The following is a 22,968-nucleotide window of genomic DNA, read 5'->3' on the forward strand; positions in this document are numbered from 1 at the left end:
CCCTACCACTTCCAGTTCTCAATCCTCTTCCAGCTGCTGAGCTTCTTGTTGACATGAGTAGTGAGGAGCAATATGTCTGCATGCAGCAGGATGGGCCGGTGTCAGGGCTGCGCCTGCCGCCGTGCTGCAGATTGTGTTACAATGTTCTTATCTTATTTACAAAAAGGTGCAAAGTGATAATTAAACGTAAGCACCTGTAATCCGCATTAGCGCCTCTCATAAATAGGGGAGGCTATTAATTGTGTCACTTTTTGCAGTCAGAGGTGTCATCTTAACTTGTCATTAAAGGAGAAGAATAAAGTTTTGTAACGTGAAGACAGCCGTGTCTGGAAAGGAACCATATGTTGACACACGGCTCCCATATCAATGTGCAGAGCTACAGTAGACATACTATATACAGGTGTATACAGCGTCTAATGCAGTTTTCTTCTTACACTGATGTATAAAGTTCTAATGTCTCATAGTGAATGAATGATCTCATGTATGCCGGTCGCTGTTGAATCCTTGAATAAATCCTTTATTATGCTATGCCAGATAAGGTCAGTGTTAATATGCACAGTATGTTACATGTGTAATGCCTACAAGCGTTCTACTATTGTGTTCAACCACAAAACTTTATAATGAGTCAAGTGACATCAGTTCTCTCCAGATGTACAGATGGATTCCATAAGAATGACAGCAGAATCCTCATATCTAACTATATATATATATATACACTGCACGGTCCACAAGTATTCATTTCACTGATGTATTATAATATAGTATTATATTATAGTAGCACAGCTATTACCATTCACACTGCAGAAGGGAATATAGATACTGTATGATGGGGAGTATGCAGAACAAAAAAAGATGTATCTATCTAATCAAAGAAAGATAATTAGATGATAGATAGATAGATAAATAGTATAGAGACCCAAAGGATAAAAGTATAGGTAACCAGATATAGTTAATACATAGTTTTACAGCTGGATGGATGGATGGATGGATGGATGGATAGATAGATAGATATTTTCTTAGTAATTTCAGCAGCACAGGAAAAATACGGGTGCCAGGCAAATACTCCAACCACAAGTCCACAGTATATATGTAAAGTAGCTTGACGGCACTCCAGATAAGGTGAAAAAAAGGGTTTACATTTATTCACAAAGTGTTCAGCACAGCATACAAAGTAATTAGGCCTAATTACTTTGTATGCTGTGCTGTGCACTTTGTGAATAAATGTAAACCCCTTTTTTCACCTTATCTGGAGTGCTGTCAAGCTACTTTACATAGATAGATAGATAGATAGATAGAACAACAGATAGTAGTATAGATAGCGAGAAGGATAACAGTATAGATAGCTAGATACAGATGATTAGATAGATGATAGATAGGAGATAGATAGATGACAGATACGTAGATAAGAGATGAATAGATAGATAGATAGATAGATAGATAGATAGATAGATAGATAGATAGATGATAGATACGTAGATAAATAGATAGATAGATAGATAGATAGGGGGATAGATAGATAGGAGATAGATAGATAGATAGATATGTAGTCCACTCGTATTTCCAGCGGCACCACCATTCAGTTTCAGAGTCCGAGTGCCAGCCGGATAGTATCTGACCGATGATACCGATAACTAAGCAAAAAACAATGTCCAGCAGCACTTCAAGTGAAAAACCTGTTAATTTGCTGTGCTGCACCTATGTTTTTTATGACGTTTATGGAATAAATCACTGAAAAGGTTTTTCACTTGAAGTGCTGCTGGACATTGTTTTTTGCTTAGATAGATATGTAGATAGATAGATAGATAGATAGGATAGATAGATGATAGATACGTAGATAGATGATAGATACGTAGATAGATAGATAGATAGATAGATAGATAGATAGGAGATAGATGATAGACACGTGGATAGATAGATAGAAAGATAGATGATGGTTTAATAAACTGATGTATAGATCTGAGATATAGATATGGATATATAGATAAATATCAGATAGCCCAATAGACAGGTGATTAGTTATATAAATAGATTGATGGATCAGAGGTAGAGATATATAGATAAATATGATATTGCTCAATAGGTAGACAGATACGGAGATAGATATTATGTACAATTTATAACGGAGCGATAGACTGACAGCGTCCAGCAGGGTGGAGTTATAGGACAATAAAGTGACAATGACGTGTGCCCCTCTTTATTGTATGATTTTTCTAATCATCTCCTCCATGCATAGTAAATCACACACCATAAGGAGTGGCTGGGGCGGTGTGTATCAGCACACTCTCTGTATAGCATCTGGCTCGTGAACAGCACTCACCAGCAGGGCCTATGCTAGGAAGGTTGAGTGGTGTGTGTCACAGCCTCAGCTGCTCACAACCATTCATCCCCCTTCTGCTCTAAAGAAAAAAAAGGAAAAAAAAAGGCAATAGACTCTTAGAATTCAAAGTTACTTGTGTGGCTAGAAGAGGGAGCACTGACTCATTTACCCCTTAGGTGCTGGGAGGTAATTTGCAGAAGTAGAAATAGGTTAGACAATAAATGCAGAAAGTGCGCGGCCGGGCTTATTGCTGAGACAGAATCACGCCACCTGCTTCATCGGTTACAGCAAATTTATTCAAAGAGGGAGATAGGTCATAGGTCTGCGGAGCATGTGTTTGAGTCCTCCAGTCATCTGCAGGCAGCACAGTGTCTGAGGATTCTCTACCACAGCCTATGATGGTAGCAGCACCTTTATACAACTTATAAAGTCCCTGTGCCAAACCTAAGCGTTTACAGTAGAAAACTATGGCTAAAAGTCCCATTAAGAATTCAACTTCCACTCAAAACGTCCATCATAAATGGCCCATGCTTTAGCCCTGACAATGTGCTCACAGACTCCGGGCGAGAACGTGGTCACACATTTCCACTCTCAGACTGGCACCATTGTGAATCATTGCATATGTTTCATACTATAACACTGTTAATGTTAATTCCTTCTTCTGTAATAGTAGGTCATTGCTATGGTTACTCTACAATGGTGCAACACTTCTCTTTCCCTTCAGCTATTCGCTCAGTCCTGGTAACCACATTTGTTGCCTAGCAACAGTTTTGTGACAGTATCACAATCTGGGAGAGCAACAATGAAGAAATTTTTTTTTTTTTTTTTGCAGTCAAGCGAGGCGGAGATGGAAGAAATTAGGCCAAAACACACACACAAGACGACACAATCGGAGGGTTCAAACATGAAAGCGGGCTGGTCAAAGCCGATATTTAAATATCATCATACATGGATTGTAACGCTGCTCCGTCTGTGATGGAGTAATGATTGTAATAATCTATTTCTAGCCCGTAGTAGATCTCACCATGTATTGCTATAACATTTATGGTTATTATGAATATTTCGGCAATAAATCCAGTTTGACAAGATTGTTATCATTATCTTGACAAATGTATTAATTCGGATTGCTGCCCTCCCGCCTTCTGAGACCCCCAATGATCAGCTGTAACCAGAGGACGCTGTAGCCAACCGGACACTTTGGCGACAGCGGAGAAAATGAAGCTTTACATGGTGGCCATCCAAATAAAAAATCATGTGCCATGTCTGCCAGTGAAGGGGCTGCTCATATTTATGGCCTCTCTGCTCTCGAGTAGGGTTCAAGGAAGGGTACACGACATATATGACATCAGTATGGCCCAATAGTGAACCTGCGAGATAACTCCGTTCAGTATAATTTTATTTCCCAAGCACAATAATTCTACTATCTACTGAATAAAAAACAGCATAATGGTGCGTTCACACCTACAGGATCTGCAGCTGATTTTCTGCAGCAGATTTCATTTAAATAACTGAACACAGCATCAAATCTGCTGCAGATCCTGTAGGTGTGAACGCACCCTAAGGCTGGGTTCACACTACGTATATTTCAGTCAGTATTGTGGTCCTTATATTGCAACCAAAACCAGGAGTGGATTAAAAACAAAGAAAGGATCTGTCCACACAATGGTGAAATTGAGTGGATGGCCGCCATATAACAGTAAATACCTGCCATTATTTCAATATAACAGCCGTTGTTTTAAAATAACAGCAAATATTTGCCATTAAATGGCGGCCATCCACTCAATTTCAACATTGTGTGAACAGATCATTTCTGTGTTTTTAATCCATTCCTGGTTTTGGTTGCAATATGAGGACCACAATACTGACTGAAATATACGTAGTGTGAACCCAGCCTCAGGCTGGGTTCACACTACGTATATTTCAGTCAGTATTGTGGTCCTCATATTGAAACCAAAACCAGGAGTGGATTAAAAACACAGAAAGGCTCTGTTCACACAATGTTGAATTTGAGTGGATGGTCGCCATATAACAGTAAATAACGGCCATTATTTCAATATAACAGCTGTTGTTGTAAAATAACAGCAAATATTTGCCATTAAATGGCAGCCATCCACTCAATTTCAACATTGTGTGAACAGACCCTTTCTGTGTTTTCAATCCACTCCTGGTTTTGGGTGCAATATGAGGACCACAATACTGCCTGAAATATACATAGTGTGAACCCAGCCTAAAAGTACATTAAATAATAAAGTAAAAACAAAAATGGAAATGGTAAAAATAGTGAATGTTCTTATGAAATATAGTAAACTTATCTATGATATATAATACATTAAATATATTATACGAAGGCTAATAAAATTATAAAAAAAATCTATAAAAAAAACGGTTTTGCCTGCAAAAAAGGAAGGTGTGAAGAATACAAAACTGAACCTTAGTTCAAAGCTATAATATAGAAGTCCGCTAGGCCCTGTTTAATTCAGGGCATTGATGACCATTAAATCCGTCAGAAAACATTCAGTTTTTTTAAGATTTGTTGAAAAGCATGGAGCAAAAAGGGACAAAGAGAAGAGTCATTTTATAGGTCATGAAGGTGTTTCTCATGTACTATGCATGAAGGGAAACCTGCAGAGTCATATTATTATGATTTTATATGTATCATGGATAGTATACAAAGAATAGAAGCCTGAGGTTTTCTGTTTTCTCTATTTTTTTATATTGCTGTGTTCAGTGCTTAAAAATCCTGGACCATTAGACAATCTTCTGCTAATCTGGTCACCTCACATAAGTATGTAAGTAGGCAGTCAAGTGAGGTCCTGAGTTCTAATCTGACCAAAGACAATATCTGCAAAGTCTTCTGCAGTTCTAACTATTCTTACAGGTTTCTTTTTTTCTCTCCACATTCCATACTTACTTGGGTTTTTTAGGTATAAGGCCCCAAATGTGCATGTCTAAGATTACATTTTGAGCTCTATGGGTGACAAGGACTGATATGACTGGTGCTGCAGAATACGTCGGTACCAAACAAGTGATGGGAAATTATATATATTGTTTACCGATGGATAACTAGGTACTAAAGAAAATGAGCCGAGAAGGCAATCAAAATGAGTCATGTGACCTGCATAAATTATAACACACAAAGGAATATTTTACAGGCCTTGTTTAGTGTCATACGTGAAAAAAATATCACCACATAGTAAAGCAGTCGCTGTTCTGGAATCCAGCTATAGAAATTGTTAACGTTGAAGTCTGTGACCTAGTCCTGCAGGCACTCTCCAGAGAGACTATTCCTAAAAGGTATGAAGGTACTTCAGTTTTAATGTTCATTAATCCCAGAGCCTCTAAAGCTTTCAATTGTGATGATGGTTTTGAGATGTGGTGAACTGGGAATAGGACTAAGAAGACCAACCCCTCTCTTAAGGGTCACCAAACAGCTTTAAAATGCTAATGATTTTCAGTCACTCTTGCGGAGAGCCAGATCTGAACCAGTGACCTTGAGGTTAGAGGCTATGTATCCCAATGCCAATCTGCAGTCTAGCTCATCTAACCTTCAATACTGCATCGCCTGGCAGTGTAGTTAACAAAGGATAACGTGACATTGTGCACACTCTTATTTAACTCTTATATTATATTATTATCATTGGCATTGTGTAACACTAAAATACCCACTGCGTAAAGTGCCACCCGTAAATTATTAATAACATATTTCAATCTAGTTCGTCATTTAGAGACACCATCATTTAGATTGAAAACTTAAATTTCACAATTTATACTTTTCATTAACGAATGTAGATGTTAAATATTTTAAAATAAATTATACATTTGAGAATCCGTAACAATGGATAAATAAAATAAAGGTCCATTATAGGGATATCCTTAACTGGTCTAGAACACTATCTGCTGTCTGTAATGTCACTAGACCAATTTATAACCTTCATTCACAGGGCTGTCACTCATCCTCTGAAATTCGGATACAATAAGACATTGGTTTTTCCACACTGAATTTACATTGATGTGGCACGTACTGACCCCGTGTTTATTAGAGTGACCTCTAGGTGCACGTTGCTGAAAAAAGGCAGATGAAAGAGACATGTTATTTTATGGACAAGGCTCACCGCTGTGGGTCAAGTATACCAGTTGTGCAATCATCAAGTTAATAACCTTCAAAAAGACATCTTTACCTGCTGATGCCCCAGAAGAAATGCACCTTCTCCCTCATCGGGAAATGTAATTCACATCTGACTGTTGGTTGCAGTAAGCATCTATAACTATAGATATCTATCACACCTAAACATTGACTCCTAACCCACTAAACAGTAACCATCAATATAATTTTATTTTTTACTATGCAGAAATGTTACTAAACTCCATATTTTTACATAGAGAAAAAAACCCTAAGAAACTCTCCCCCAAGTGCTTAACCTCTTGTAACCATACCCCCCTCCCCCATGGAGAACCAAAGTTGGGCTCCATCATACGATTTACCATTAGATATCATAGAAAGACAGGTAAATTGTTTCATTAGACTGTCCAGTTGTTCAGCATTTACAATTTTCCCTAGAAATCGCTCCCACCAGTTAGGATAAATCATAACTTAGACTCCGCAGAGACTAAATCTCTCCTTTCTTTTTTTCACTAATCTCTTTAATCTCTTTCTATTACTCCTGTAACTGATGGTGCCGATTCTGAAAAATAAAGTCTTAAAATATTTCTAATCTTAGACTATGGGGGGGGGGGGGGGGTGTATGCAGAAAAGCTGCCTGAGACATAAGCTGGCTGATTTGCTCATAGCAAAATATAAAAAATATATTTTAATCACACCAACCACCCAATATATTCTTCCTTCTGCTTGTAGGCGTTAATGTTTATTTTTTTCCCCACATATGCAAAGCGGTGGGCTCTACCTTACGGGATGTCAGAACTTTCTATTCCCCTAACCAATGGTGATCATGGTGAAATACTGCACCCCCCCCCTTCTTCTATTTACAATTTTACATTACTAGGGCAGGTGAGGCTCCAAATTATTAACAAAGAGGCTATAGAAAAGGAAGGATACTACTGATTGTAGAAATGTGAGATACCACTAATAACAAATATTACAAGAAAAATATTATAAATATATATATATTTTCTTTCCATTCACTCTTTTAAAATGTAAATATATTATCTATCTATCTATCTATCTATCTATCTATATGTTTAATTTGAAACTAAATCATGGGAAGCCCCTTTGTTTCCATCATGACGGTTGGAAAAAGGACGACTGAAGCAGCTGTGAAGACCTTCCAACCCGTCCCCATATCTCAGCTTGCAAGAGCCCACTGACTACAAATATGTTGATATTATAAAATATAAAATGATTTATGTTATATCTATAGGGTCTAGGATGTTGTAATAAAATGAAAATTGACATGGAAATAACCATATTGTTAATTTTATAAAGGGGCGAATCAATCTATTTGATGGACTTCACGGACAGGATTTACAAGAGTTTCACAATTTACATGACTGTTTGGCGTCAAGCTGGACATATGACCATTTCTTCTTGATGCGATGGGCAGATACATATCTGTTCGAACTGAAAACAGACTACAGATGAACAGATCTTTCCTACCCTATCTGTGCGACATAAAACACCTTCTGCACAACTAAGGTAAAAGTTACTCTTACACTGATTACAACCAACAACCAAACAACACTGAAGCCCTATAGCTTTATCTCTGTAGACAGAATGATGATTGTTAATGAACCACATAATTTTTTGCTCTCATTAATATCTATATCTATGACCAGCCTTATATTAATCTGGGATGACGGGGGAGACAGAGTTAAAATATTAATTAAGTGTTTTAGAATACAATAATTTTCAGATGTAAATGTATGTGTAATATATATATATATATATATATATATATATATATATATATATATATATTTTTTTTTTTTTTACAGGATATCAGACTGAGAAAAAACAGTAATAGGAAGGAGAGTATATATGGAACACCATGAGCTAATGACGAGTAATAAGTAGCACAGTGAAGCACTGGTTATATAGGAAATACCAGTTTGCTAAATCATTTTTACACAATTACAGACATCATTTTGAGTGAAAATAATAATAATTAGAAAAAAAAAAAAGTAAAATAGGCATTTTCTTTTTTATTTTTTATTTTTGCAAAAACAAGTAATTAATGAGCATCTTCATTATTTTTTTTTCTCTCTACTGTGTGTGCATTAATAGTCAATGCCTCAGACTTCAACAGAGCACAATTATGACTGCTTTTATTGTACTGTGTGTGAACATAGCCTAAAGGTGTTAATGCAAACCTTTTTTCCCATTATAGATTCCGATGCCCTCAGCCGATCACTGTGGATCCAGTTTCTCACACCAAGTGATAGAAGTTGCTGGTGGCCACTTCAAGGGCATGTAGGCCATTTAAAGAGATACTGTATTCACCAACCAAACCGCTACTACCATTCGATTGATGACATTAATGACAGTAATGCCAAGGTTAAAGTAAAAAATATTATCTTTTAATCTGGAGCAGCCGAGTCAATGAGGCGTGGCCTAGAGCTTCTGTTCCCTAGGCCACGCCTCATTGACTCATCTGCTGCAGATTAAAGGGGTTGTCCAGCGAAAATCTTTTTCTTTGAAATCAACTGGTGTCAGAAAGTTATATAAATTTGTAATTTATTTCTATTAAAAAATCTCAAGCCTTCCCATACTTATTAGCTGCTGTGTGCCCTGCAGGAAATATTGTTTTATTTTCAGTCTGACACCATACTCTCTGCTGACATCTCTGGCCGAGACAGGAACTTTCCAGAGCAGAAGAGGTTTTCTACGGGTATTCATAGAAAACTGTCTCGACCAGAGATGTCAGCAGAGAGCACTGTGTCAGACTGAAAATAAAACATTTCCTGCAGTACATATAGTAGCTGATAAGTATGGGAAGACTTGAGATTTTTTAATAGAAGTAAATTACAAATTTATATAACTTTCTGATATCAGTTGATTTGAAAGAAAAAGATTTTCGCTGGACACATTTGAAAAAAACACAACCAGGAAGGACTTATTGTGATCAAACGGATAGTACCAGAGGTTTGGGAGGGGATTGGTGGATAGAGTATTGCTTTAAAGAACGGTCGCTCATGTAATACACTGATGTTTGAGACTTCAGTGTCCGCCACTGTTTGTCAGCTGCTTTTTGCTGTAGCTCTCTATGTTATCCTTTTTCTATAAAATATTATAAAAATATAAATTCACATGCTTAGGGGACATTTTTGGTAAATGAACAAACTTGAAAGGCATATTGTTAATCAAATAAACCAGCAATATATTTTCAACAATTCAGCTTTACAGGTCAAAAATTCAGGTCGTCATTGAGGAATAAAATTTTGCTTTCTGTGCTTTTATATTTTTTTAGGACGTTGTTTGTAAATCTCTCTTAGGGCCTTGTGCGTTGTGTGTCGTTCTCTTATTTCTGAATATAATTGCGCTTCAAGGAAACCCCGCACCTCCTCTACTTTATTACTACCCTGCCCTGTTTAAGCCCTACAAGCAATAATATTGCTATTCCTTGCCTGCCCAGATTTCTTGAGAACATAAGAAAAACACAAAAGAAAAAACAAAAACACAAAATTCTCCCGGGCCACAGCATCTTTAGTTTATTAGCCATCTCACTGTTGAGCATTCTAGATGCCACTTTGCTTGTCTCTGGAAACTCATAATGTGAGATGACACCGATAGCCTTGCAGGGGGAAACTGCAGTGTGATATTAAATTAAGTCATATTCTTGTCTGATCTTAAGACATGGATGAAAACTTGAGTCATTTTACAATAAAAAATAAATAAATATAAGAAAATACTAAAAACTTACTCATTTCACTTTTTTATACTCATTTCATAAAAATGGTTAAAGGTTTAAAATATAGACGTAAGTCAATAGAAAGTTGGGACCTCTACGGTTTGGGCAGATGATGCATCTGAACTTCTGACCAGATCAGGCAGGTATCACTCACTACTGGAAAAAAGTTGTAACTTTTAGTAAAGCATCAATAAAAGGATTGTATGTGTAGTGTTTGTGTAGAAAAGCATGGCTGCAGTCTTTCAAGAGACTCTGTACCCACAATCTGCCTCTCCAAACTGTTTGTACCTTCGGATAGCTGCTTTTAATCCAAGATCTGTCCTGGGTTCCATTCGGCTGGAAATGCAGTTATTGTCCTAAAAACAACTTTTAAACTTGCAGCCCTGTGTCAAATTGGTGTGGCCTAGAGTGTCTGTGCTCTAGGCTTGCAACACCCCTACGTCCCTCCTCATCACTAGAAATGTTCCCGGGCAGGATTTTTTCTATTCATCACCTGTCTGAGCACTGCACAGGTGCCTTAACGATCCAGCTCATCTACAGTGTTCACACAGGTGATGAATGAGAAATTGTTCTAGGGACATTCCGAATGATGAGGAGGGACAGAGGGGTGTCGCAATCCTAGAACATGGGTACTCTAGGCCACGCTAATTTGACACAGGGCTGCAAGTTCAAAAGTTGTTTTTTAGGACAATAACTACATCACCTGCCCAACGGACCCCAGGACAGAAAAGCAGCTATCCGAAGGGTTTGGGGGGTTCAGATTGTGGGTACAGAGTCGCTTTCAGAAACCATACCATGCCTGTTCATAGGCTGTGTCTGTATGTCTTGGTCCCATAAAAAAAGCGTTGTCCAGGATCACAAAAGATGTCTGCTTTCTTCCAAAAACAGCACCACACCTGTCCACAGTGTGTGTGGTATTGCAGCACTACTCCATTAAATTGGGGATAAGGTGAAATACTCTACACAACCTCAGGACAGGTATGATGCTGTTTTTTGAAAGGAAGCAGCCATGTTTTTCTAATCCTCGTCTTTAAGCTTATGAAGTCACAGAAGGAAAATGTCCATCTATAACTCAACATACAGAGCAATTTTAAAATTACGTTCAGTGACAACTCAGTTACAGAATACTGTTTTCGCTGAAGGTTTTCTAGGCAGAAAATGTGGGTCAGGATTGGCAGAAAACAGTATATGCTGCCAATAAAAATAAATCCTACTCACCTCGCCTCTATCCCCCACTGCTGCACTCCTGCCAGCCCCTGATGATTTCTATAACATGGCAGCTATGCCCACTAAGTCAGTGGCTGAATGAATGCTTCATCCAGTGAGTGGGTAGTTCCTGCATGGTCACCCATTAACAGGAAGCAAGAGAAAGCTGAAAGCACTGGGAACAGTGGGACTGCAGTGGATGGGAGATTTTGGCAGCAATCTCCCATCTCCCCCCCAAATTTTTTGTCCCTTGACAACCCCTTTTAAAGGGAACCTCTAACCCCCCGTGTCGGGGTGATGCCCGCCCGACCCTCCGGTGGAGCACCATATACTTACCCCTTCCCCGAAGTCCCGGTCCTGGACCCGCTGCCGCGATATTGCCTTCTGAAGCTGTGCGCACGCTCATCTGATATGAGTCTGACGCTCATAGAGAATGACGGCTCCAGTCATTCTCTATGGGCGTCGGACTTATCTCAGATGAGTGCGCGCACAGCTTCTGACGGCGATATCTCGGCGGCGGGAGCGGGTCCAGGACCGGGACTTCGGGGGAGGGGTAACTTAATTGGTTCTAAAAGAAATGTAAGTAGACATATTACTGCAGTACTACAGGATGAACTATAAAATCTTAGCTTTGTAGTCAAAAAGCGGTTCATTCAACGTCTCGTCTTGTAGTTGTTGACTGGCTGTCAATAAATTTCTAAGAAACTTGACACAGATATGATAAAATCAACTTTCTGGAAATACACATTTATAATACATAATTTACAGCTTTTGTTAAGAACAGTGTAGTTCTCTGTTATGGCGATTGCTTACTGAGACGTATGATCACACCAGCACCAGTTTAGTCTTACATACACTACTTCATTATTTGAGAAATCTGATTAATAATGCAGGCCGATATTGTGAATGATTCTTCTTGACTGCTCCCAGGGTAAGATTTCCCTTCTCTGCTGTCATCACAGTGCTAACCCAGCTTCGGGAAAAAAAATCAGAGTTAAAAAGGTCAGAGATAAGAGTTATATAGAAAGGTGTAATAGTAATAAACAAGCTGCCAAGTATTTTCTGACCTGCTGGTCTGTAAGTACTGGTGAGGGGAAAAATATTCTGATATTCCCCTTTCAGCTCAGATTCATGTGTAAAAAGTTTGCAGTGGATTCCATGCAGCGATACTCGTTACCATTAGAGTCGATAGCCCTGCATTCTCGAGAATGTAGTGGGAGCTCCTTTAACTACTTCTATGCTGGGATGGCAAAAATACTAAAGACACCAGGCTCCTCTTTCTCTGGCGCACTCCCACACAGATCACTGATAGTCATTGTGCTTGTTCAAGCAAAAAATGAGCTATTTTCAACTGCAGATTGTGCTAAGCGGACGGGGCTTCACAGCAACAGCACCACATAGCCCCGCCCACAGTATTACCCCACCCACAGTATTACCGTTAGCCCCATCCCTCCACAACATCATCAGCACATAGGCCCTGTCCCCTCAACGCCCATTGGTATGGGCCGACCTAGTGGAGGTGGGGCTTAGACCTTTAGGCCAGGCTGTTCCAATGGTTGGTGAGGGGCCGATGTGCCTGGAGGGGCGGGGACAATGGTGCCATTGTGGGCGGGGCTAAGTGGCACTGTTGCTACGAAGTCCCGTCAACTTAGCACAATCTGCAGTTGATAAAAGATCACTTTTTACTTGAACAAGCACCACGACGTATGATATAAAATAAACTGCTAAATTTACCTTTTACACCTGTGTAGAGAAGTCAGAATGCGAAAAGAGGGTGACAGTGTCACTTACCTACAAGAAGTAGGTAAATAAAGCTCAAAATAGATGTGAACTACCGGCACTAATGGAGGGATTGTTGCAAAATGGAGATCCCTGCATATAGTCCACTGGACACATACACTTAAACTTGATCACTGGTTGGTGCTCACTTTCCAAAGACATAGAAAAATAGCATCACACTCCGAATAGGAAGAAACTGAAAGGGCACTCACCCTAAAGTGCGATCTTCTTTATTTCATGCAGTATACTTTAAAAGTACAGGACATCATGGGCTTGTTCACAGTACACCACGCACCTAATGGAACACAGGTAACAGCTGGTTTGCACGCATGCGCGCTTCTTCAGACCTCCGTCTGAAGAAGCGCGCATGCCCGCGAACCAGCCGTTACCTGTGTTCCATTAGGTGCATGGCGTACTGTGAACAAGCCCATGATGTCCTGTACTTTTAAAGTATACTGCATGAAATAAAGAAGATCGCACTATAGGGTGAGTACCCTTTCAGTTTCTTCCTATACGGAGTATGAGGTAAATAAAGCTCTCATTCTTCTGCTCGTGAATGCAGGGCTATAGACTCGAGTACACTGCACAGTGTGAAATCTGCTGCAAACTTGTTACTCGTGAGAATTTACCCCTATAGTAGTATTACAGTTACAGCAAAAGTTTTTCTTTTTATAATGAACAGTTTTTCAGTTCCCCCTATACTTATTAATCCCCATATACAGTATTAACATTTTGTTCATTCAAAAAGAACCTTTACAAACTAGTTCTGATGGATATAAATATATCCTGGGTACGTGATTGACACAGGTTCTCAGTCCACTACAAGGCTTGGGGTCCTTTTACATTGGTCGATTAATGGTAATAAGCTTTCCTAGAATTGCTCCTTGACCCGATAATCATGTAAAAGAGCCTGCGATCAGCTGATGAATGTGCAAAATCTTGTTCATCAGCTGATTGAATCTTTTGTGCGGACATATAACTTATTGTTATCAGCTGCACACCTCAATGTCTAAACAGGGAAAAAGCAACTGCTGCCAGAAAATGTCAGAGATTTTTTATTTACTTCTATTAAAAAAAAAAAATCTCAAATCCTCCAGTACTTCTTAGCTGCTGTATGTCCTGCAGAAAGTGGTGTAGTCTTTCCAGTCTGACACAGTGCTCTCTGCTGCCACCTCTGTCAATGACAGGAACTGTCCATTGCAGCAGCAAATCTCCATAGAAAACCTCTCCTGCTGTGTAGACTAGTAGGAATACACCACTTCCTAAATGACATACAGCAGTTGATAAGTACTGGAAGACATAAGTTTTTTTTTTCATGGAAGTAAATTACAAATCTCTTGCATCAGTTGATTTGAAAGAAATATTTTTTTTTTTTGTGCAAACGAGCACCAGTCTCCGATAACTGTGCTGTTGACTACCACCAATTTTACCCTGTAGAAGTATGTAGCAGGTTTCCAGCAAGCAGAGATCTAGTCAGCCGGAAGAAATTAACATACAAAGTATAATTGAAAACTATATAAAATTTCATTATTCAAAAGAATAACATCTATTTGCTGAAACGGAACTACCCCTTTAACCCTCTTATGTTTGCATTACATTGAACTGCATTATTAATGGGGAACTCGTCTTTGAACTGTGACTACTAATCACTTAGGATTAGAAATAAAAAAAAAAAAAAAGCAGCAAAATTCAACAGAAAGAATCTTCTCTCGCTTGTAGAAATGTTTCAGCAGATTATAATCATACGGTCCTGCCCACTCAATGCCATATTGCTTGCAGTCAAATTGCTCTCCAACATCGTATGACGCCAAGATTTTACAAACTTTATTTACACATTTAAAAACAATAGGAAGGATTTGTTAGGGCTGCAGTCACCGAGGAATATTCTTGTGATGCTAACTGCACACACAATGAAACCCAGCCCGTATAACAATGAAACGTTACCAAGCCGCTGAACTGTATTTACACAGCTAAGGACTATTATGATATGTGAGGAATCATTGCACAAGGCTTGGAGGATGTTCATCTAGTGAACGTGACAACTGACAAATGGTTTCAAGCCTTGTTTGTTGAAAAAGAAATCCCCTGATTTATTCACATTCCACTTTAGGATGGCTCTTTATCTGAAGCTCCGAGGGAAAAGAACACACTTGGCAAGGCCATATGCACACAGATCAAGCCACGGAAAGCAGCAGAAGGAAGTGGAACTGTGCTGAGCTGATACATACAGGAAGCAACACGCCAGGAGACAACGATCTGCAAGTTATATGTGACTGCCAGCCTTCCCAAATGTCAGGCTTCCAACCCCAGCTTACAATTCAGGCGTACAGGGAGATGGAAATGGTACTGGATTTCATAGTGGTCAACAAAGCCAAATCATTTGAAAGAACTTTTAAATGAATTTTTTTTTTTTTTTACAATGTAGACTTTATAGTATGAACATGTAGTGAGAAATGGAGTACAAAATGTAAAAAAGTACAACATGCACAGATGTAACTTGAGGATGCAAAGATGGCCACCTGGGCATCAATGCATTTGATGAAGAGATTATAACACTTTGTAATGTATGACTATGGTTATATGGAAGAAGTGGGCAGTCCAGCCTAAGTGTGCAGCTGACAGCCTCACTTCATCTATAAAGATTGCTGGCAATAAGTCCAGTACTTTGACTTCTTTCATATTTATGCACGTATAGGTATACACATATACTGGGTAATACAAAGGTTGGAAGGAAAGGCAGAGACTACAGACACAGTCAATTGGTTGGTTATTAGTACAATTTACAGTATGTATTAAATAATTTAGCCAGGGTGCCATGTTGTATTTTCAAATAAACGCATGTAAAAAGTAAATAAAGAATAAAATAAATCAATGTAATGCCTGAAAAAATACATTCTTCACCATCAAGAGTATCCATATCTAGATCAGTCCTACACAAGGTGGTATTAAAGATTAATGTTGTATGGATCCATAACACTTCCGCTGAGGATCAGACTGGCTCACCAAGAGTAACTAGGAGTCCCCAATGGGCCCTAACTCTAAAACAACAATGGGCCCCAATGGTCCAGCAGAAGTCAACCCAGTTTGAAGCTTTGGAGGCAACCACTAGGGTCTATTTCTTAGTCCAGGATTAACAAATAACCTATTAGGCCCTGTGTTCTTTGGTGGGCTCAAGGAATACCAACCCAACACTTTTTCAGCTATAGCATATATGGATCCATAATATACCCCCACAAACCTCCATATGGAGGGTAATCAGTTTTTTTATTGGATGATGTATTACATATAAGTAAAGAAAGTACCTTGCACTGGCATCATGCAGTAGCATGTATAGAGCCTAAATTCTACAACTCTGCCTGTTTAAATCTGATGTATAATTTTTTTCTAGCAGAACCAATGCAAAGAAAAAACATAATAGTCTATAAAAGAACATAAATATGAAAATCAACTGTAAACCATTTAATGAAAGCGATATAAAACTTAGGATGAATTCTTGGTACATATATGAATGTGTATGTTAAATGAACAGTGCACCTTAGCTTCATCTGCTGTTTTTAGGCTTTATAAATACATAGATTTATGTTCACACGCGGCAGATATATTTCAAACTTTTAGCAACTTTTTCATACATCTGAATGGGGTTGGTAAAAATGCATCCCCATTCAGATGTATGGAACAGATTCTCAGCCATAGAATTTTAGTAACATATCCTCTGCAAGTGAACATACCCTTTGGACATAGCCATTGTGTTCTGCACATAGGCAGAAGGTAAATCATACAAAGGGCACACACCAAGCTCTGGCTAGTGACATGTTGTAAGTTTCATGACAATAAGCTATACTTCAAAAAGAGCTTTCGCTCAGCATCACATCTCTCATCAAATTCAGTCAACCATTTTACAAGTCTAACAAAAGGGAACGAACAAATCACCACTTTACTATGAATTTTCACTTGTGCTTTAAATATTTAAATTCTGTCATTACAAACATACTACATCAATAACTTTTTAGGAGTCTTTTTATTCACAGACATTAGGAATTTTTCATCTTGTATACAAGGGATGTTATTCTGCTCCATTACATACAAAAGGAAGATGCAGCATAGCCACAGGCTAGTGAATATCAAACAAAAGCCAGAAACTGCCGAATAAAAAATGTGAATTATCTCCACATTTCTTGTGGAAGTGGAGCTGTCAGTGTAGGCTTGTAAACCCAATCTTTATGGGTAATTTTAGCATTAGCTGATGCTCATAAAGCAGTGTGCACCAAAGGTTTTCTCAATCTCGTGGTTACATGGACGTCAAGCACAATCTTCAGTGGTTGGTTATTAAGCAGAACGGATCAAAAGTCATATAGTTGTGAAGTCAACACAAAGTTTTAGGCAATGAGAATTTCAGACAGCTGAAAAGTGATCCTTGGGTACAGTTCTAGTGGTCTAGAAATTACACTCCAGACATTAGATGGAATAATGTAATTATAATTATCCTTTATTTTTGTTGTTTTCTTTGTGTTATATCTTTATTTGGTTATTGGATCTTTGACTTTGGATCTATATGTGTACTATGTTATATTGTATAAATGTGGCACTATAGTGTTTTATTTATGTTGTACTAAAATGTGTTTTTGAAAAAGAATAAAAACTATCGAACCAGAAATGACACTCCTACTCCTAATTCTATCTTACCAGGAGACCTTGCTGCTTGACATTGCTATGATCCCAGAAAAGATATTGGGGGTCTTGGCTACACTTCTTGTAGTTCAAAATAAAATGTTATCTTTAATTGTAATGATTATAAAGTAGCTAAATTGGCATAAACTAAACAATTCAATAGTAAAAGTGATTATAGGAAACTTCTTAATATATCTTATCAGAGAAAAATGTTCCTATGCTCCTCTGCTGCTTCTTCTAAACTCATCATTCACCTGAAAGACCAGACTAACTACTAAGTCACTGAAGAATCGGGTGATGTGCCACCTATAGAAGTATGTTGAGTCTGTAATAAGTGGAAATTTAAGACAGACAAAATTGTATTCCTTAATACCTAACTCTATAATCTTCTCCATGCTGCTGCTTCCTCAGAGGGTGTGCTATAGAGATAGAGGTGAAAATTCTCCTCTGCTGTGTGTGTGTGTACACTCAGGTAGTGTATGGGAGACATTATAGTAGCTAGTCTTTACCCACTAGCTCACAGACAACTTAAAATGTAAATGAACCCCCCCCCCTTTTTCCTTCTTATTCTTTCTTTTCTATCTGCTTACCTTTCTTTCTCTCTCTTCTTATTTCTTTTAAAGACCTCTGTCCTATCTTCCCGTTGGGAACATTAGACCTCTGAAATTTTGTTTTTGGACCTCTGTGTCAAGTGCCTATTACTATTTCTATGTGTGAGCCTTTGGTTGGACAACCCATGTCAGTTCTTGCCTTCGTCTGTACCGGGATAAGGTTCTTCAGGGATGACGACACAGAAAATTGTATCTTCTGTATTGCTGTCCCGCTTGTTCTATGGGAATGATTGTTTGTTTTTGTGCAATAAACGTCATATTTGCAAAAAAAAAAAAAAAAAAAAAAATGTAAATGGAACCTGCAGAAGGTAAAACTGATGAAAATGCTATATAATAGTCTAGTAATGGCCAGAAATGGTGTCTATCCTGAAAAATTACCTTAAAAAAATACATTGTCTTAAACATTGTATCAGATGTAGGAAATTCTCAGATGTAAGGTGTGGCATTGATACAAGATATACAAAATAAACACAATAGGGGACATTTATTAAAGCAACTCTGTACCCACAATCTGCCCCCCCCCCCAACCGCTTGTACTATCGGATAGCTGCTTTTAATCCAAAATCTGTCCTGGGGTCCATTCGGCAGGTGATGCAGTTATTGTCCTAAAAATACTTTTAAACTTGCAGCCCTGTGCCAAATTGGCGTGGCCTAGAGTGTCTGTGCCCTAGGCTTGCACCACTTCTCCGTCCCTCCTCCTCACCCTCTTCACCATTAGGAATGCCACTGGCAAGATTTTTACTATTCATCACTTGTTTGAAAACTAAACAGGGGCCTTAAGGATCCAACACATGTACAGTGTTCTTACAGGTGATGAATAGGAGAATACTTACCTGGAGCATTCCTAATGATAAGAAGGGTGGGGAGGAGGGCCGGAGAGGTGGTGCAAGTCTAATGCACACACATTTTAGGCCACACCAATTTGACACAGGGCTGCAAGTTTAAAAGTTGTTTTTTAGGACAATAACTGCATCATCTGCCGAACGAACCGCAGGACAGATCTTGGATTAAAAGTGGCTATCCGGAGGTACAAATGGTTTGTGGGGGGCAGATTGTGGGTACCGAGTCGCTTTAAGCCAGGTATTTTTAGCACCGGGCTTCAAAATATCAACACGGTACAGAGGTTTGTTGGATTTATGTAGAGAAACAATGGCGCCACATCAATTCCGCAAGCACCAGAGCCTTACCATGCACATGCAGTGAAACTTTTTAATGACTTTTTTCATTTGGAAAAATTTTAAATGCGGCGCACGCAGAGTTGACACCCCTTTTGCATGTGGCTGATCCCCCCCCCCCCCCCTTACACCCCTCTTGCGCCAGCAATTCTGATGCTCAGGCTGTGAACAATTTATTTCACCATGGACATTTTTGCCTAAATATTTGTGCCATTTAATAAATGTCCCCCAATAGGTTATTTACAATAGGCCATTAATACTAGATCGGTGTGCACTGATCAGAGGCAGTGCCATTCTAAAGCTGTGGCCTCTTCATCGCTAAACCTTCTACCTATGGCACAATGCAGTCACATTCATAGCAGTTCTACATGAAGTATCAGCTTTCTCCCATTCACTTAAACAGGACAAGGCTGTAATACCATGCAGAGTTGCTATGCTGTGTAGTACAAAGTAGTGTAAACAATAAGGGGAACCTGATGCCTTAGCACCGACAGACTCAAATATCTGATTATTAGGAGGGTTGCGAGTGTCGGGCCCCTGCTGATCCGTATTGATTGCCTACTCCAAGGATAGATCATCAATTTGAAGGGAACGGATAAGCCCCTTTAACCCATTCTTAAATATAACCAGTAAAAAAAAATAAACGGGAACTTACTATAATAAGATATTAATAGGTTTTGGTGAAACAAATCTAGATTTCCGTTTGTGGTCTTGGGCTAATAATGTATGATGATACAGTCTATACGGCATACTATATAGTCTGCCTGTATACTACTTCTTATCCATATTTTAATATAGGAATACAGCTGCCTGGGAATACAAGAACACACACAGAATATTTTGTGCAGCTTCTCGTCTTTCCTTTCTCACCATGCATTAAAATGAAGAGACATCATAGCTTGGCTGATAATCTTTGACAACAATTCTACCACTGTCATTGTGGCCACTGGAGGAACATGCACACACTAAGCCCTGACCCACCAAGCTTTTTATCTCAATGTGTACTCTCAACAGGCCAAGCAAATAAAGGGCAACTGATCATTTACACATGAATCAGCCTCCTCCGCAGAGCAGACACTGGAGACGGCTCCTTTTTTCTCTGTTACAGAGTTAAAGGAAGCGAGGTCTGAGCTTGTCTCGCTAGAAATCATACAAGTGAAACAGTGATATGTAAAAATGGCAGATCAGCAAAAACTGTTATGAATTCCTGATAAAAAATGGCAGCCACAAAGGACTAGATGAATCTGTGGCTTCAAACAGTCTTGACAGTAGGAATAACACTTGATCCTATTCAGAGGAGAGGGTGTCACATGCACTTAAAGGCAGATACAATTGTGATAGGAGATGGCTCTGGATACCTCTACATGCCATAACATGGCACATAGTGACAAGAAATCCATAGACAGCATTTTATAGTGGGGGGTTGTACATGGCGGGGCAATCCACTAGAACAAAGGATGCGGCACACATGACTGGTGTGGTCTATTGATAAACCTTTATGGTTAAGGCAATGATCGCCTTTCTTTGTTGAACTCTCCGAGCTCATCAATAAGCAGATTAGCTGACCTCCATGTATTTGCTGATGGGGTCTACAGAACATGGCCATAGCTTGAGTAAATAGTGATAGCTGGCCCAATTTCCCACAATACACAGATAGCAGGATCTGGATAGTGTAAGCTTAAGTGATATCCCAAAAACGTTGCAGATGTCTGTAGGAACATTATGGGTTGGTACAGCAAGCATATCCTAAGGTGAACATTCTCAATGAATGGGAGCTGATTGTTTATTTAGCCGACAGTTCTCTCCCCCAACCTCACCCTTCACACGAATGTTTGGCACATCTAAACATTTAGGGGTCATTTTTGCGCCATTATTCTGATGTATTTTGTGTTTTTGCGCAGGGCGTAAAATTTTACACATCAATTATGTGTAATACTGCTCAGAGGTAGTGGTTTAAGTTAGCTACATTTTTCAAAGTTGTGCAGGATTTATCATGGACTGTGCTCCCAATGATACATATTGTGCATGGTCAAAGTGAGCTGGTGCTAAAGTTCTTGTATAAATGACAAATATGCCCCATAATGTTTTATATAGAGTTCTGTGCCCACCTTAAAGGGGTATTTGGGGAAAAATTTACTTTTCCCCTATCCACAGTAGGAGGTTGCGGGGGGTCAGACTCCTGAACTTCCCGGCGATTTCCGTGTTGGGCCCTGTCGTCTCTGTTATGAATAGAGCCCCGGGTCGGCATGTGAACCACAGCTCAATTTATTCCTATGGAGTGACAGAAAGAGCTGAAAATGCCGGGTTCATAGGAATGAGTAGAGCCACGGGTCACGTGCGACCCGGGGCTCTATTTATAACAGAGCCAGCCAGGGTCCGATACTGAGATCGCTGGGGGGTTCAGGAGTGTGTGTACCGTCCCTCACCCCACCCCCAAATCTCCTTCTTTTCCGCTATCCACAAGATAGGGGAAAATTTATTTTTTTCCTGGAATATCCCTTTAACTATATATAGGCTCAGTATAGGTTTAGATGTTTTGAGTGTGAATGCAGACATGGCTGATTACATTAGATGATACATTTATATTAACCATAATTGAATGCGTTGCTCAATGAGGGACATAAATATTTTACAAGATCATTCTGATTTATAACTAAGGACGAGTAAACTTAGGCTTAGGCTATATGCTGTATCCATGCTTTTCTGGCAGACCTGGCATGACACTTCTTTAGGCACCAGGAGTCAGATGCCAAGAGTTTAGGGTTCAACTTGAATGTTTGGCAGGTTCGCTCATCACTACTTACAACTTACTCATCCCTTTATTATTATTATTATTATTATTATTATTATTATTATTAAAGCGCCCTTAATTCCAGAGCGCTATACAAGCGATGGGGGTAACAAACAGGAATGTTACATGATCAAAACACATAGAAGGCAAATGGCAGACTGGTACATGGAGGAAGAGGACCCTGCCCGTGAGGGCTTACAATCCCTTTAGCATATAATGAAATATATGCCCAGTATATAATATTAAAAGGTGTGCTGGTACTTTTAAAGGGGTTGTTCACCAAATTTTTTTTTCTTTCAAATCAACTGGTGCCATAAAGTGCCAGAGATTTGTAATTCACTTCTATTAAAAAATCTTAAGTCTTCCAGTACTTATCAGCTGCTGTGTGTCCTGCAGGAAGTGGTGTTTTCTTTCCTGTCTGACACAGTGCTCTCTGTTGCCTCCTCTTTCCATGTCAGGAACTGTCCAGAGCAGCAGCAAATCCCCATAGAAAACCTCTCCTGCTCTCCAGACTGGAAATAATGCAACTTCCTGCTGGGCATACAGCAGCTGATAAGTA

General features: G+C 39.1%; 1 protein-coding gene and 1 long non-coding RNA gene across 3 annotated transcripts in view; one reads left to right on the top strand and one right to left on the bottom strand.

Moving 5' to 3' along the window:
• The window catches only part of LOC138786152 (uncharacterized), a 41,386-nt gene extending 32,504 nt beyond the window's left edge, over nucleotides 1–8,882 (top strand). Inside the window, exons 2-3 of the long non-coding RNA XR_011362188.1 lie at nucleotides 7,758–7,967; nucleotides 8,659–8,882. This is a non-coding gene — a long non-coding RNA (uncharacterized lncRNA). The remainder of the gene's footprint in view (nucleotides 1–7,757; nucleotides 7,968–8,658) is intronic.
• ARB2A (ARB2 cotranscriptional regulator A) overlaps nucleotides 1–22,968 on the bottom strand; it is a 356,477-nt gene that overhangs the window by 2,304 nt on the left and 331,205 nt on the right. The window lies entirely within an intron of this gene.

The sequence above is a fragment of the Dendropsophus ebraccatus genome, chromosome 3 (genome assembly GCF_027789765.1).
Source record: "Dendropsophus ebraccatus isolate aDenEbr1 chromosome 3, aDenEbr1.pat, whole genome shotgun sequence".
NCBI classification, from domain to species: Eukaryota; Metazoa; Chordata; class Amphibia; order Anura; family Hylidae; genus Dendropsophus; species Dendropsophus ebraccatus.